The 14,176-nt window shown below is 33.6% G+C and overlaps 1 long non-coding RNA gene across 1 annotated transcript; it reads left to right on the forward strand.

Annotated features, from left to right (window-relative positions):
• The first annotated feature begins 643 nt into the window (after positions 1-643).
• Positions 644-13,914, forward strand: LOC116668512. The gene is made up of 4 exons (XR_004325614.1): positions 644-746; positions 4,454-4,463; positions 4,773-4,778; positions 13,904-13,914. It is a non-coding gene; the product is annotated as an uncharacterized LOC116668512 (long non-coding RNA).
• The last annotated feature ends 262 nt before the right edge of the window (positions 13,915-14,176 follow it).

Below are 14,176 nucleotides of genomic sequence, written 5' to 3' on the forward strand. Positions count from 1 at the left end.
GGGCAGACAGTGCACTGATACAGGAGGAAAATAAAGATGGCTCGAGTGAGAAAGGAGGAGATCCTGGAAAGAAGGAGAAGTCAAGTTTTAAAAGAAATTCCATATTGGTACTAAAGTTAGAGGTGAAACTGAAAAGTCTTGAATGCAGCCTAAGGTATTTGAACTTTATTCTGGATTTTTTTAATCACTGAGGGTTATATTTAAATAATTTTGTTTGACTAAAGTATAGTTGGTTTACAATATTATGTTAGTTTCAGGTGTAGGGCATAGTGATTCAGAACTTTTACAAATTATACTCCATTAAATGTTACTACAAGATAATGACCATAATTCCCTGTGCTATACAATGTGGCCTTGTTGCTTACCTATTTTATACATATTAGTTTGTATCTCTTGATCCCATATTCCTAATTTGTCCCTCCCTCTTTCCCTCTCCCCTCTGGTAACCAGAAATTTGATTTCTATGTCTGTGAGTCTGTTTCTGTTTTGCATAAACATTCATTTGTATTATTTTTAGATTCCACATATAAGTGACATATAGTATCTGTCTCCCTCTGTCTGTCTTATTTCACTAAGTGTAATAATCTCTAGGTCCATCCATGTTACTGCAAATGGCAGAATTTCATTCCTTTTATGGCTAATACTCCACAATAATATTCTACATCTTCTTAATCCAATCATCTGTTGATGGACACTTGGGTTGCTTCCATATCTTGGCTGGAAATAGTGCTTTTATGAACATTGGAGTTACTGATGTTACTGCTTTTGGATTAGTACTTTTATTTTTTTCCAGATATATACTCAGAGATAGAATTGCTTTATAATATAGTAGCTCTATTTTTAATTTTTGGGGGGAGTTCAGTATGTTTTCTGTAGTGGCTGCACCAATTTACATTCCTGCCAAAAATGTACATTTCTCCACATTCTCTCCAACATCTGATATTCATAGACTTTTTAATGATAACCTTTCAACAGATGTGAGGTGATATCACATTGTTGTTTTGACTTGCATTCTGCATTTCTCTAATTAGCCATGTTGAGCATTTTTTCATGTGCCTATTAGCCATCTGAATGTCTTCTTGGGAAAAATGTCTATTCATGTCTTCTGCCCATTTTCTGATTCAGTTTGTTTGGTTTCTTGATATTGAGTTATATGAGCTGTCTATATATTTTAACAATTTAAAAGATGAATTTTAAGAAAATGTTATAAAAAGTATACATTGGTAAACATCAAAAAGATACAATGATAAATATCATAAAATCTAGAGCTAAATAAAACTCAAATATATAAAAGAAAACTATAATGAAATATAGTAAAATATACATTATTCTATAAGATAAAATCAAGAAAAAAGGAAAATAACACAAGTAATGAAATACAATAAAATGATAAATGGTATACATGTACTGATATAAAAGACTTAAAGTTATTAAGTATCATTTTGCATAACTCCATTTTAGTAAATGTGAGCATCTTTAATGATGTGTAGAGCAATAATTAAAGCATTTCCGGAAGGATGGGCTCTAATCAGAAAAGTGCTTCAGAGAATGATTTCCTATGTAGGACAAATTTTACAGAGTGGAATGGGATGGTTAAATTGATGGACACTTCAAGAAACTAGCTGAAGTTCTGAGCTCTTGAAAATGATTGCTACCATGGAGATCAATAAATAGTAAAAACAAAATGTGATATGGGGAGGACTAGCAGGATTTGGTAACTACTCATTCTAGGAACATAGAAAAGTGGATTCCTAATTTCCAACCCTGATGAAAGCCACTAACAGAATATAGAGACAAATGAAATAACTTGAATGGAAAAGACATAAGTTTTGTTTTAAATATGTTGAATAAAGCATGGCAAGCAAGTGGAATGGAATAATAGTAAAGGAAGAAGATGGATTTAAGAAAACCACCCACCCCTGATATATTTTAGGTTAAAACACTGATTGTTTCACTGGTCACAAAGGTAAATTAAAAGAGACACAGGGTAATATGAATGGGCTATCTCAAGTGCTTAATGTAGCACATTAAGGTTGTTGCCTGTTCAAGTGTGTGTGTTTATAAAGGAAGAAAGGGTACATTATTTTGTGAATCAACCTAACGGCCCATGGCTTATCTAATCTAGAATTACACAAGATGGTTTGGCATAAAATGTAGGGCTGATGTCAAAATCAGACGGTTCCTTTACTACTGCCTTTTTTAGTTATGGGAATTCTAAGCCTTCTGGGGTCTAGGGCATCACTTAATACTTTATGAGATTCTAGTTGAAATATTGTCCTGTGAAAGTGTATTACAGACCATTATAAATATAAAACAATAATTTTATTTTTACAATATGCAAATTTTCTACCCCCAACAATTAGAAATAATCTAGTAATTTGTATAAAGTATATTATTCTCACAAATAACCACTGTCAGGTTAGAATTTAATACATGCAATATTTCTGTGACTGTTCTAACCCATCCAACTATTCAGTGATGTCATGAGCTGTATATATATATATATGTATATACACACACACACACATAGTTTGCAGTATTATTAAAAATCTCCTTTAATAAAGATGTCCGTGTCTTTTTGAAATTAGATGAATGAATAGTAATATACAAAGATGAAGAAAGTCTTCAGGGATATAAAGGATTAACCTTTAGTCTTGGTTTAATTTCAATTGATTTTTTTCTCTTTGACTGATTTCCATCTAAACTAAAAACTTCAAATGTTTTTCTTAAGAAATGGAGAGTTACCTTTTTAAGATGACATGTGTTTAAGCCACACTAGCTGTATTAAAAAAAAAAGATAAAAATTTCCTGGATATATATTAATGGTATTTCCAGTAATGATTAAATTATTGTTTGCATTTCATGGTGTGAAATATTGCTTTTGTTCTTTGTGGAGTGCTCGATGTCATTGTCCTTTTGTCAAAAAGTAAATTAAATAGCTCAAAGAGGCTTTGTGTAAAAGTGTTTGCCTCTTTATTATGTTCTAGAAGGTTGGGAATACAGATATCGCCTTTCTTTGCAGAAGGCAGTATAATAACTCTGACAAGAATATAAGCAGAGTTGTTAGTAAGACTACATGCAAATAATATGGCTAAAGTCCTAGCTTGAGAATAACTAGTACAAGTGTGATCCAGTATGACCACGTGTCTAATGTTGTATTCAGATGAATTCAATTCAAAAAGAATATTTGATCAATTTTCAAATTTTAAATAAACTGTCTTCCATTTATCTTCTTCAGTATTTAAAATTTGACTAGTAAACCAGCTTTCTCTCACATCTTAAACCCTACTTAATGATTTTTCAATGGTTTAACAAAGGGCAGCTTTATTTTAATTCAGTAAGACTCTAATGCCCTTTACCATTACAACTAAAGAGACCTATAACAAATAACTTTGAAACAAATCCACCCTCATTGCCTCATTTTCCAAATAATCATGGGACATTACATGATTAAATGAACTCTGCAATGACAGGCAAAGCTTGGGGGAAGACTGACATATAAGATTTTGAGAGTATAAATTCCCCTATTATTTCAACTTTTTAATCTTTTTTTCACTTTTATTTTCAGATATAAACCTAAGCTACTAGCTTGGCACTCAAAATTATTGATTCATTGAACCCAGGATTTTTTTAAATATAATTTAGTATTTATTCTCATTGATAAATGGTCAAATAATCATAATGTTTAGTCTAGAATTTACTCATTCAACATAAAAATCAATATTTTTCATGTTACTGTCAAGACAAATTTGATTATATCTTTAAATAATGGTAATTCTTAAAGGTTTATTGGGGGCTTAACAACATCAAACACCATTTTGGGAGGTAATCTATAGGACTGTTTCATGACCTGTTTTTCCACTTGACAGATTCTCATACTTTATATTTTATCAGGGAGGAGCTGGGGAAAAAGGAAAAATAAATGCTGAAGAGCACAATTCATTAAGCATTAAGACCCTGTTTCCCAGTGTCATTGTCAGCTGTTCAAATCACTTGAAGAACTCTTTTTTAGATTTTGTAAAATTTATTTAATTAATTAATTAATTTATTTTTATTGAAGTATAGTCAGCTATAATGTGTCAATTTCTGGTATACAGCATAATGTCCCAGTCATGCATATATATACATATATTCATTTTCATATTCTTTTTCATTAAAGATTATTACAAGACATTGAATATAGTTTCCTATGCTATACAGAAGAAATTTGTTTTCTATCTATTTTTATATATAGTGGTAAACATTTGCAAATCTCAAACTCTCAAATTTATTCCTTCCCATCTCCTTTCCCCTGGTAACCATAAGATTGTTTACTATGTCTGCAAGTCTGTTTCTGTTTTGTAGATGAGTTCATTAGTGGCCTCTTTTTTCTTTTTAGATTCCACATATGAGTGATATTAGATGGTATTTTTTTCTCTTTCTGGCTTCCTTCACTTAGAATGACAATCTCCAGGTCCATCCATGTTGCTGCAAATGGCATTATTTAATTCTTTTTTATCGCTGAGTAGTAATTCCATTGTATAAATAAGCCACAACTTATTTATCCAGTCATCTGCCTATGGACATTTAGGTTGCTTCCATGTCTTGGCTATTGTATATAGTACTGTTAAGAACTCTTGAATTCAGTTCTCACAGTAGACAAAGTTAGCTGAAATCTGAGGACAGCTGAAAGATTGTCCAGTATTTAGAAGCAAGTGTAAATATTTTTAATGGAAAAGAAAATATGTAATCTCCTGAATGCACTCAATTACCTGTCTTTTATTCACTACTAGCTTTTTGTTTGTAAGAAGTGATTAAGATTTTTTGGCAGTCTCTTCAAAACAGCAAAAAATTTTCCAGGGACTTCCACATACTTCCAATACTTAATCAGAGTACCTATAGTAGAATAGAAATCCTTTGTCTGAAGCAACAGTTAGATATTTTGAATGTAGGAATCTTCTCAATGAGTACTGATTAATTGCATGTGTGTGTGTGTGTGTGTGTGTGTGTGTGTGTGTGTGTGTGTGTGTGTAAAGGGGATTAGGAGATCAAAAACTGATGGAAGGAAGCATTGACTATGCACCTAAGGAATTTACAAAACTCCAAGAAGAAAAACACATTGTTACACATTTAATTTTTAAAGAAAGTTTTATTCTTTTAAAAGTTAAACAAACAATGCCCAAGATTTTCAAGTCTGGTGCTCCAAGTGATACAGATGATAGGTAGAAATAAAGTCCATCTATGTTGACTCCAGAGCTCTCAATATGGTGATGCAGTGATGGTTTTCCTGAATGATAATTAAGAATAGCCTAAATATGTCTTAATCTTCTCAACTCTTTAAATCTAGAAATATAAAAATTCAGTATAGTTTGTTAACTTGATTACTTTTGAATATAAGCTTTCTTAAACATAACATTTCCATTTACATTCACTAAAATAAAGTGTTTAACTTTAGGAAAGTGTAATTTGGTGCCTTATTATTTCAAGAAGGCCAAGGGAAATGATAAAATATTCTGTTAGAGAAATTTATGTGATTTTTTTTCCTTATTCAGAAAAAAATACCCAGCTTTGAACTGTCCTTTAACTAAGTGCAAGCTCATAAAAACTATTCTACCAGGGATATATAACTTTTATAAGGGCAAAAATGACATTTACCCAGGAGAAAATCGCATTTGATCATCAGCATTTGGAAGCTGAAATCATCAGACAATTTAAAGTTTACTTTTAGTTGGGGATGATAGTGATTCTCTGATTGCCTTTTGATTCTAGAACTTTTTTTTTTTTTTTGAGCTTCTAAAATTTAGATGTTCATTCTTATTTTGAATCCTACTGGTAGCTCTAGTGTAGATTTTAATCTGTGCTTAAGCCCTATTTTCCCTGCTTTGACATATCCCACCCAGCTGAACTATGGTATTGGTTCATTGTAAATCACAGTAGGAAGAACAGAAGTGAAATATTCTGAATAAATGAAGCTAATTTTTTCTTGTCTGTGCTCTTGGACAAAAAAGAATCTGAAACTTCGAGGGAAATTTCGTATCACCTATGAACGCGCTATGGGCATACTCAACTTACTTAGAGTTCTAGGATGATATTTGCCAAAGAGTTCTTTGTTTTAAGTTAAATAGTCATGATCCACTGTATTTAAGGATTCAAATAAGATTCACCCACAAATTACTTATTCTTCCAGATTAATCAGTCACCTCTATTGCCTTTAGGACATCTTTGAAGGAAAAGTAAATAATAGCCCCAGGAACCAGGTAATGAAAATTGCCCTATGTTCAAACAAATTATTCAAAAAAATCAGTTTGGGCTATCCAATACTGGGCTGTGAGCACTTATCTTCTGCACAAACTTGCCCTCTATTATTCCCCTTCTTGACTTTTCCCTTAGATTGAGAAATCCTCCCACCCTCTCCTTGTTGCTGCTGCTTACATACAACTTTCCCCTTCATCCATTCATGAATCATCTTATCTTTTCAGTGTAAATTTGTTTGACCAATGTTGAGACCAACCTTTGATATTTTCACCAGGTAATAAAAATCATACTTACCATTTTAAAATACTTCCAGGTATTGTTCCAAGTGTTTTAGATAAGTTACCTTATTTCATCCATGTAGTAACTCTTTGACGTAGATAATGATTGTACCCGCATGTGACACGTGAGGAAAATGAGGCAAGACAGTGTATTAAGAAAAGTCCATCACACATTCCATTTGTAATTAAAGTTTTCCTTCAAGATTCCATTTCCATTAAATCTCACTAAAGTTTTCCCATCTTTTCTTATCCTAGTACTTAAAGTGGACAATAGATGATCATATGAGAGTTACACAGCATTCTTCTGGGATGGGTTGTGAAAGTATATATGAAGAAGCATCCAAACTCCTGGAAAAGGATATTAAAAATAATCCACTTATTTTTGGCTGTGCCACCCCACAGAAGTACTGCTCCTTAGCTTATAACCACTGCTTTAGTAAAGCCTATCTTTACACATGGTATAAATTTAGCTTTCAAGCATCAGCTATCATTTGGATACTTCTAAGGAATCAACATCTTTGGCACCATATGTGGCTATGTCTGTGACACCTCCACTTGAACATACACATTCAACTAAAATTTTCCAAAACTGAACTTAGCATCTCCTTTCACAAATGATCTGGGTTGCCTTGTTAGTAGGACCATTCCCTAGTTACTTACTGTACTGGTCAGGCTTCTCCAGAGATACAGAACCAAAAGCATAGTTACAGATATAAGTATAGATATAGATATAGATAAAGATATAGCTATAGATATAGATATGACACAATTTATTATTGAAATTGCCTCACATGATTATGGAGGCTGAGAAGTCCCACAATCCGCTGTCTGCAAACTGGAGCACCAAGAAGGCTGATGATGTAAATCCCAGTCAGAGTTCAAAGACCCACGAACTAGGACCGCTGATGTTTGAGAATAGGAGATGGCTGTCTCAGCTCAAACACAGAGCACATTCACCTTTCTTCTGTGTTTTTGTTCTATTCATATGATGCCCAACAGATTGGATACCCCCCACCAGCACTGGTAAGGGCACTCTCCTTTACTCAAATTCTAATCTCTTCCAGAAAAACCCTCACAGATACACCCAGTAATAATATTTTACCATCTGTCTGGGCTTCATCCCTTAGTCCAGTCAAGCTGACACAAAATTAACAACACCTCCCTTAGGATACCTGGAAACCTCCTTCATACTTTTTTTTTTTCCCTGTCACTTTCCTTATTTAAAAAACCCTTCAACTTTACATTTTTAAATTTCTTCCATCTTTTTGTTCCTGTTGCCAAAGCCTCAGGTAAGACAACTACCATCTACTTCCCGATGGTTTGGGGACCTTCTTAGCTGCCACTCCTGCCCCTAATCTCTCTCCAGTTTGACCCTTACTCTCCATGACAACACACATTGATAATGACCAACTTCTTATCCTGATTTAAGTTGACTCCGTGACCCTCAATGACATTTTAAATGCTAGCCTTGTTTACTTTATTTTGATTGGACTTTTTCCTTGTTTAATTCAAAAATATCCTACTCATCCTTCATGAAGCAGCTATTCTAAAACAGTTTCCTGCTTCATCATGTCAAGTTAGCGGTCTACTTTCCTGTGCTGTGGTAGCACAGTAGATTGTACATTTATCTTTTAGAAAGTTAAGTGACATTCTAATTATCTTTTTACAAGTCTATCCTCTTTGAAAAATTAAAAGCTCCTCAAAAATGGACCCCATCCCTTGTTTGTATGCAAATCACTGATTATGATTACCGGGATTTAGGAAGTGTTAAGATGTGGAGGAAATTTACCTTCTGAGCAGTTTGCGCTTGAATTTTCTTCAAGAGGGAAACCAACTTTGTTGCAAGAGTCTGGGAGAAGTCCACTGGGGACAAAAGTTGGCCTGAGGCTGGGCCTGTGTTGTATGTCATAGGAAGTGATTTGCATACTAAAGATGGCTGGTCAGGGTTAGGTCCCCAGGATGGTGGCAATAGAGACTTTAGGCAGAATAGAAATATCTGTTGGGGATTAATTGAATAGTTCTCTGTGTTGTGGGTAATGATCTAGTTCCCCTAAGATACTTTCAATAAGCTCTGTAGGCTTACTCACAAGAGTGGATACTTTATAGTGAATAAGAAACAGCACTGAGCCTTGCTTCTCTGAGTGTTTGACGTCGAAGAACACTGAAATATTAAAAACAAACAAACAAACAAAACAACTTTCCTACCTCTATATGTGTAGAATCAAACTAAACAAAATATTGATTCTATATATATATCTATATGTATATGTGTATACATATATGTATATATGTATATGATATGTATATATCAGCACATTCTAGTACTTCTAATTTTTTAGGACAGACAAACCAAAAGGCATGAATTTTGATGGTTTTTCATCAATACTTAGGTGCAGAATACTTGTTTCTGGTTGAACTTTCAGTAGAGCAGCAGCAAAAGTTTGAGTATGTCAGAATGACCAGTAGCTTAAAAGCTAAAAAGTTTGCTAAGAAGAATAAATAATAATTTGAAAAAGTAACAGTGAGCAAAGCCAGAGTTTTCCAATTTGATACACACACATACATACAAATAAACTCACAGCATAGATGTTGGCTGCTGTTTATTTGGCACTTACTCTGTTATATTAACTACACAAAATACTGTACATACATTATCTCCTTAATCCTTATAAAACTCAGAGGATGCTATCATTCCCATTTTACAGATAAGGCAACTGAGGATGAAGGAAAGCAAAATGCCATCCAAGATCATATATATAATAAGTGACAGTGTAGGAACAAGAACTCCTCCTGAATAAGGTTTATCTGAGTCCCATATTCATGCTCTTTATCTCCACAATAAGTCATTATCCATTGATAATGAGTATTCATGTTCCTCCCAACTTCATTTTGAAAAGACATACAGTTGAGCACAAGCATTATCTAGAAGTGAAACAAATTCAGGAAGGTAATTTCACTGATAAAGAGAAAATACGTATTTTTTTTTGAAAAAAAGATTAGTTAATGGAATAGTTTTTCTTGCTTCAGTTACCTGAAAATATGTTATTGAATCTATTTTGACATATCCCAAAACATTGCATTAGAGTGTTCTTATGTATTTAATTTTCTTAGTTAATTTTAGCCCTCATTTTATTTCCCCCAGGCTCTCAATAAGTCAAGATTAGTAAAAATCTAGAGGGTTGAATTTGAGGTTTTTGGTCTTTTAGTAATTTCCATTTTTCAAATTATAATACAGACTCCTATGAAGTCAAGAGGAACACTTTATTTGAATTTCTCCATAATCTTTCTAACTAAATGTTGTCACAGCCATAGCTACCCTGTACCTAACATTCAATTTAACTGTGATTTACTTCATAGAAGCTGGAAAATATTGGTCACTCTGTTGAAACTGAAAATATGTAGATGAGATTGATTGAAACCATATAACTGACCCTTGACAAAAAGAGCTATTAAAGAGAGGTTGTAAAAACTTCCCTAGAACAAAAGTTCTGTGAGAAAAAAAAAATTTAATACAGCAGATTCCACCAACGAGCAAATCATCTCTCCCATAAAAGGCCGCTCAGTCAAGCCCAGCCATCATTCCTATCTCAGAGGAGTAGGGAGGGCTTTTTGGGCACATGACTCATTTGTGCCTACTTTTTGCAATCAGTGGTCAGGGAAATTCCACGTACTCAAATGTAGTCCTTCACAATCAGTGCTATTAAGTCATAATCTAAATTATAACTGCTGTGATGACTGCTTTGCATTTTGATTACAGGTTGCATTACAAAAAGGCAGTGATACAGGTGTTAAATGATCATTCATTCTAAGGGACTTGCCCTAAAGTGTTTGGCATAAAAGGGCAGATGTAACCTAGAATGTCTTAGAATCTCTTCTGTATTTTTACCATAATGCCAGGGAATGCATTTTTTGAAGTTTTTTTTTTTTTTTAAAACAACTTCCTTCATAGAAAAATAAATTACAATTATAATGATAAAGATGGATGCTCTTCTGTAATGCATCATGTTAGAAAGAGGCAGAGGGAGACAAGACATATTCAGTGCCCAGACAACTATTTTCTCCAAAGCTAATTAACCATTTATACTTAAAAATATGTAAAATTACTTCAATAATCCTAAGTGGGAAAAAAACAGGAGATTTACATAGTTCAGACTTTCCTTCATTCTCTTTTGACTAAAGGCCTAACTGAATTTACATTTATGGATTTGATGAAGGACATATTTCTGTTTTACCAATGGAAGTTCTCACTTTGTTCAAGTAAAAATACATGATTTTCCTCTGCTGCCTCTTTTGTTTTTTGTGCAATTTCGTTAAAAACGATGTTTCTAAAATTTCACAAAATTTCAGATTTCGGTGAGACAATGGACATCACTTCACCAATCTGGACTGCTTCCGGACGTGGGATGCATCTTACTTGTCGTTATATGGTGATCGATGCCTGCTCAGTGCCTGGCTCTCAGATGTTCTAAAAATTGCAGTTTTATTGAATTTGTGAATGAGGAAATTAAAACCCAAAGTAAGAACCTATCTATCCAAGACCTTATAACCAGTGAGGAAAAGAGCCAGAAGCAGGTCCTAGAATTTGGAATATTTTAATTCATTGTGATTTTCTACTTCAAGTTAATAGGTTCCAGGAAATCCTAATATAGTACAGCAATGATGTTTTATTTTTATTACAAAAAAATTGCTGCTTTTACAATGTAAATAGATACCAAATAAAAACTTAAACTTGGCTGGATTCTGAAACTACCTGTGGTAAGACCCAGGGTTCTCTGAGCGAGGCCGTATAAAGTATGATTTAGTGCTGCAGGCCAGTTAGAATTAGAAGATAAACCAGCACTCCCTCATTCCTTTTGTGCTTGCCAAAGTGAAGATACCCAAAGCACAGAACTAACTGGCTACTGGTACTTTCAGGAACTGACAGGTTGATAACCAGAGGAAACTGAATTATCTCTTTACAGAATGCTAACTAATTTAATTGAAACTTTAATTAAAAGTACATCAAAGTACATCTTTCCTTCTAATAGAAAGCACCTGCAACAGATGAAAATGATTTGTTTGGATTGCTAGATCGTCAATGTTACGGAAGCAATTGACTGCACCCATATGCCCATTAAAGACATTTCCTGATGAACAGATATGAAGGAATCGAAAGATGATTCATTCCTGAAAATGAGAGGGAAAAATGACTCATTCCTTGAAAAAGAAAGTTGTGTGTGGTACGTAATATATAACAACATAAAAACCGTTAACCATCCTCCCTGGGATCTGCTGAGATTGGACACAATAATTTGGATTGCAGTTTTAATATTTTGTGGGGTTTTTTCCCTTTAGGATACTTACTGAGAGATCATTTTGGAAAAATTACTTCAGTGACACATGTTGATTATACTTTATCTTGAAATGAATACCATAAATTGCACTCTTCAATTGCTAAAATCATGTGAATATTCCTCAATGTGCTAATTTATTACAGACAGCCTCATACACCTGCCAAAATAAAACACAATGTGCATGGACTTATTCTATTATATACAAAAAAAAAAAAAAAAAAAACCTTCTGGAATTCTTCCAAGCATCTAAATCTATCTGCTAACATAGAAGCACAGCTCTTAGAAAAAAGCTAATATTTATTTCTATATAATAGTGATAGAAAATGGTGCAAATTAAGGATAACATTCTTATATTAACCAAAGGAAAACATTATATACATACATATATATACACATATATATATATATACTAAAAAAGATTAAGAAATCTAGTGCTGATTATAAGGAAAGTACTTTACTCATTTAGATTAATAAAATTATTTTTCATTTCCCATTTCTTTAAATTTTTCATTTAAGCTGCTAAAAATTAAAACAGAACTGATACTTATTTCTAAAAAGAATCAAGACAATATTGTCATTATTTCTCAAGTCATAAATTACCCACATGTCACAATGTGAGAAGAGCCAGAATCTCAAATATAATTTACATTCTTTTAAATAATTTTTTGGGGGGTCATCCAGAAATCTGATGAACTCCAACATGATCATTTTGTGTGGTACCAAGGACGCAGAGAAAAACTGTGATGGAGAGGGATCCACAGAACAGAAGGAGAAAAGGACAGAACGAAGGAGAGTGAGAGAAGGTAGGTAAATCAACAACAGTAAAGAAAACTACAGCTTTTTTAAAAACAAATTCCAAGCACAACAGTAACATCAGTTTCGGCCTCATATATTTGAATATATCAGATGAAGATAAAATTTTCCCAAATTATTCTGACAGTTAATTCAATTGGGCAATGACATGTAATGGTATGATGAAACAAATTCTTTAAAGTAACTACAAAGTCAATGATTTTAGGATTTCAATCAATTTCTACTTAGGTGGGGTGGCATGGAGTAAAATACATTTTTGTCAACTCTCTTTGGTCTTTGTTTCCTCATTAGTTTTTTTCCCTACAGTAAATTTTATGGTATGAGCGAGTTCTTTTTTCCAGTTTATATTGAGTAAGCTTACATTTGCTTTGCACTACCCAAGGTCAAAGTCATCATTCAGAGACCTCCTTAAATTCAACTAACTCTTCATACCTCTACTAGTGTATTCTGAGTAATCCACCACTGATTTTAATGTCTAAGTGAGCTTGCTTATGTAGACTATTAAATTTGTATTGCCTCCTTGATTTCTCTCAAGTTTTTCCATTATCTGAACGCTGTTTTTCTCTATACTCTATGCTTGTCTCTGAAAAATCCTCCACAAATACCGACTATCCAGCCACATTGATATAAGTAAAGTTTTCTAATAAGATTCTAACATTTTGTACATTTAACCTCTCGATTTGAATGGCCATTTTCTCTTCCTCTTTCTTCTTCATGTTCTTCATTTAAATATCTCCTGCTTACCCTTCATAACAATGTCCAGTTATCAACTCCGCCAAGAAGCCTCTTCCCAAATTACACAAGTGGAGAGAAGTGTAGTGTGTCTGTGACGTCATAGCACACTGATCATTCTTACTCCACAGGTAGAAGAAAGAGTTATCCACCCTAGAGTGAATCAGTGAACACACTGTAATTTAGCCCTATGGCTAACATGTTAGAACTCAGAGATCCTTTGTAGGTTCGACTTTTCATCCTTAAATTCTAACCTGGTTTTATTGCCTTGTCAAAGCTTTTCCGATTGACCCTGAAGTCAGCGTATCCATTTGGCACACCAGGGGAGTTCCTCAGTCCCAAGCCACTTGGCCAGCACTTGTTGTTTAAGAATTTGCACTGACATGCTGCGATGCAGCCAGCCAGCAGGTTGTTCTTCAGTAATGGAAATGTTCTATATCTGTGCTGTCCACTACAGCAGCCACTAGATACATGCAACTATTAAGCACTGGAAATGTGATCACTGTGATCAAGGAATTAGATTTTTATTTTTAAAACAAGTGTAAATTTAAATATCCACATGCAGCTAGTGGCCACTGTGTATTTGGCAGCACAGGTCCAGAAATGTGGAACCAGACTCAGGTACATTTCCTGGAATTTAACTGATAGATTCCTTCATTTCTTGAAAAATGCAATCTCAGGATCTGAGAATAGAAATTAACTTTGCCGAGAGAATATTAGAGGGCATAAAAGAAAAGAAGACCCTGCTTATTTACTCATCTGTATGATAACAAGATAGGGCTAGAA

The sequence above is a fragment of the Camelus ferus genome, chromosome 14 (genome assembly GCF_009834535.1).
Source record: "Camelus ferus isolate YT-003-E chromosome 14, BCGSAC_Cfer_1.0, whole genome shotgun sequence".
NCBI lineage: Eukaryota > Metazoa > Chordata > Mammalia > Artiodactyla > Camelidae > Camelus > Camelus ferus.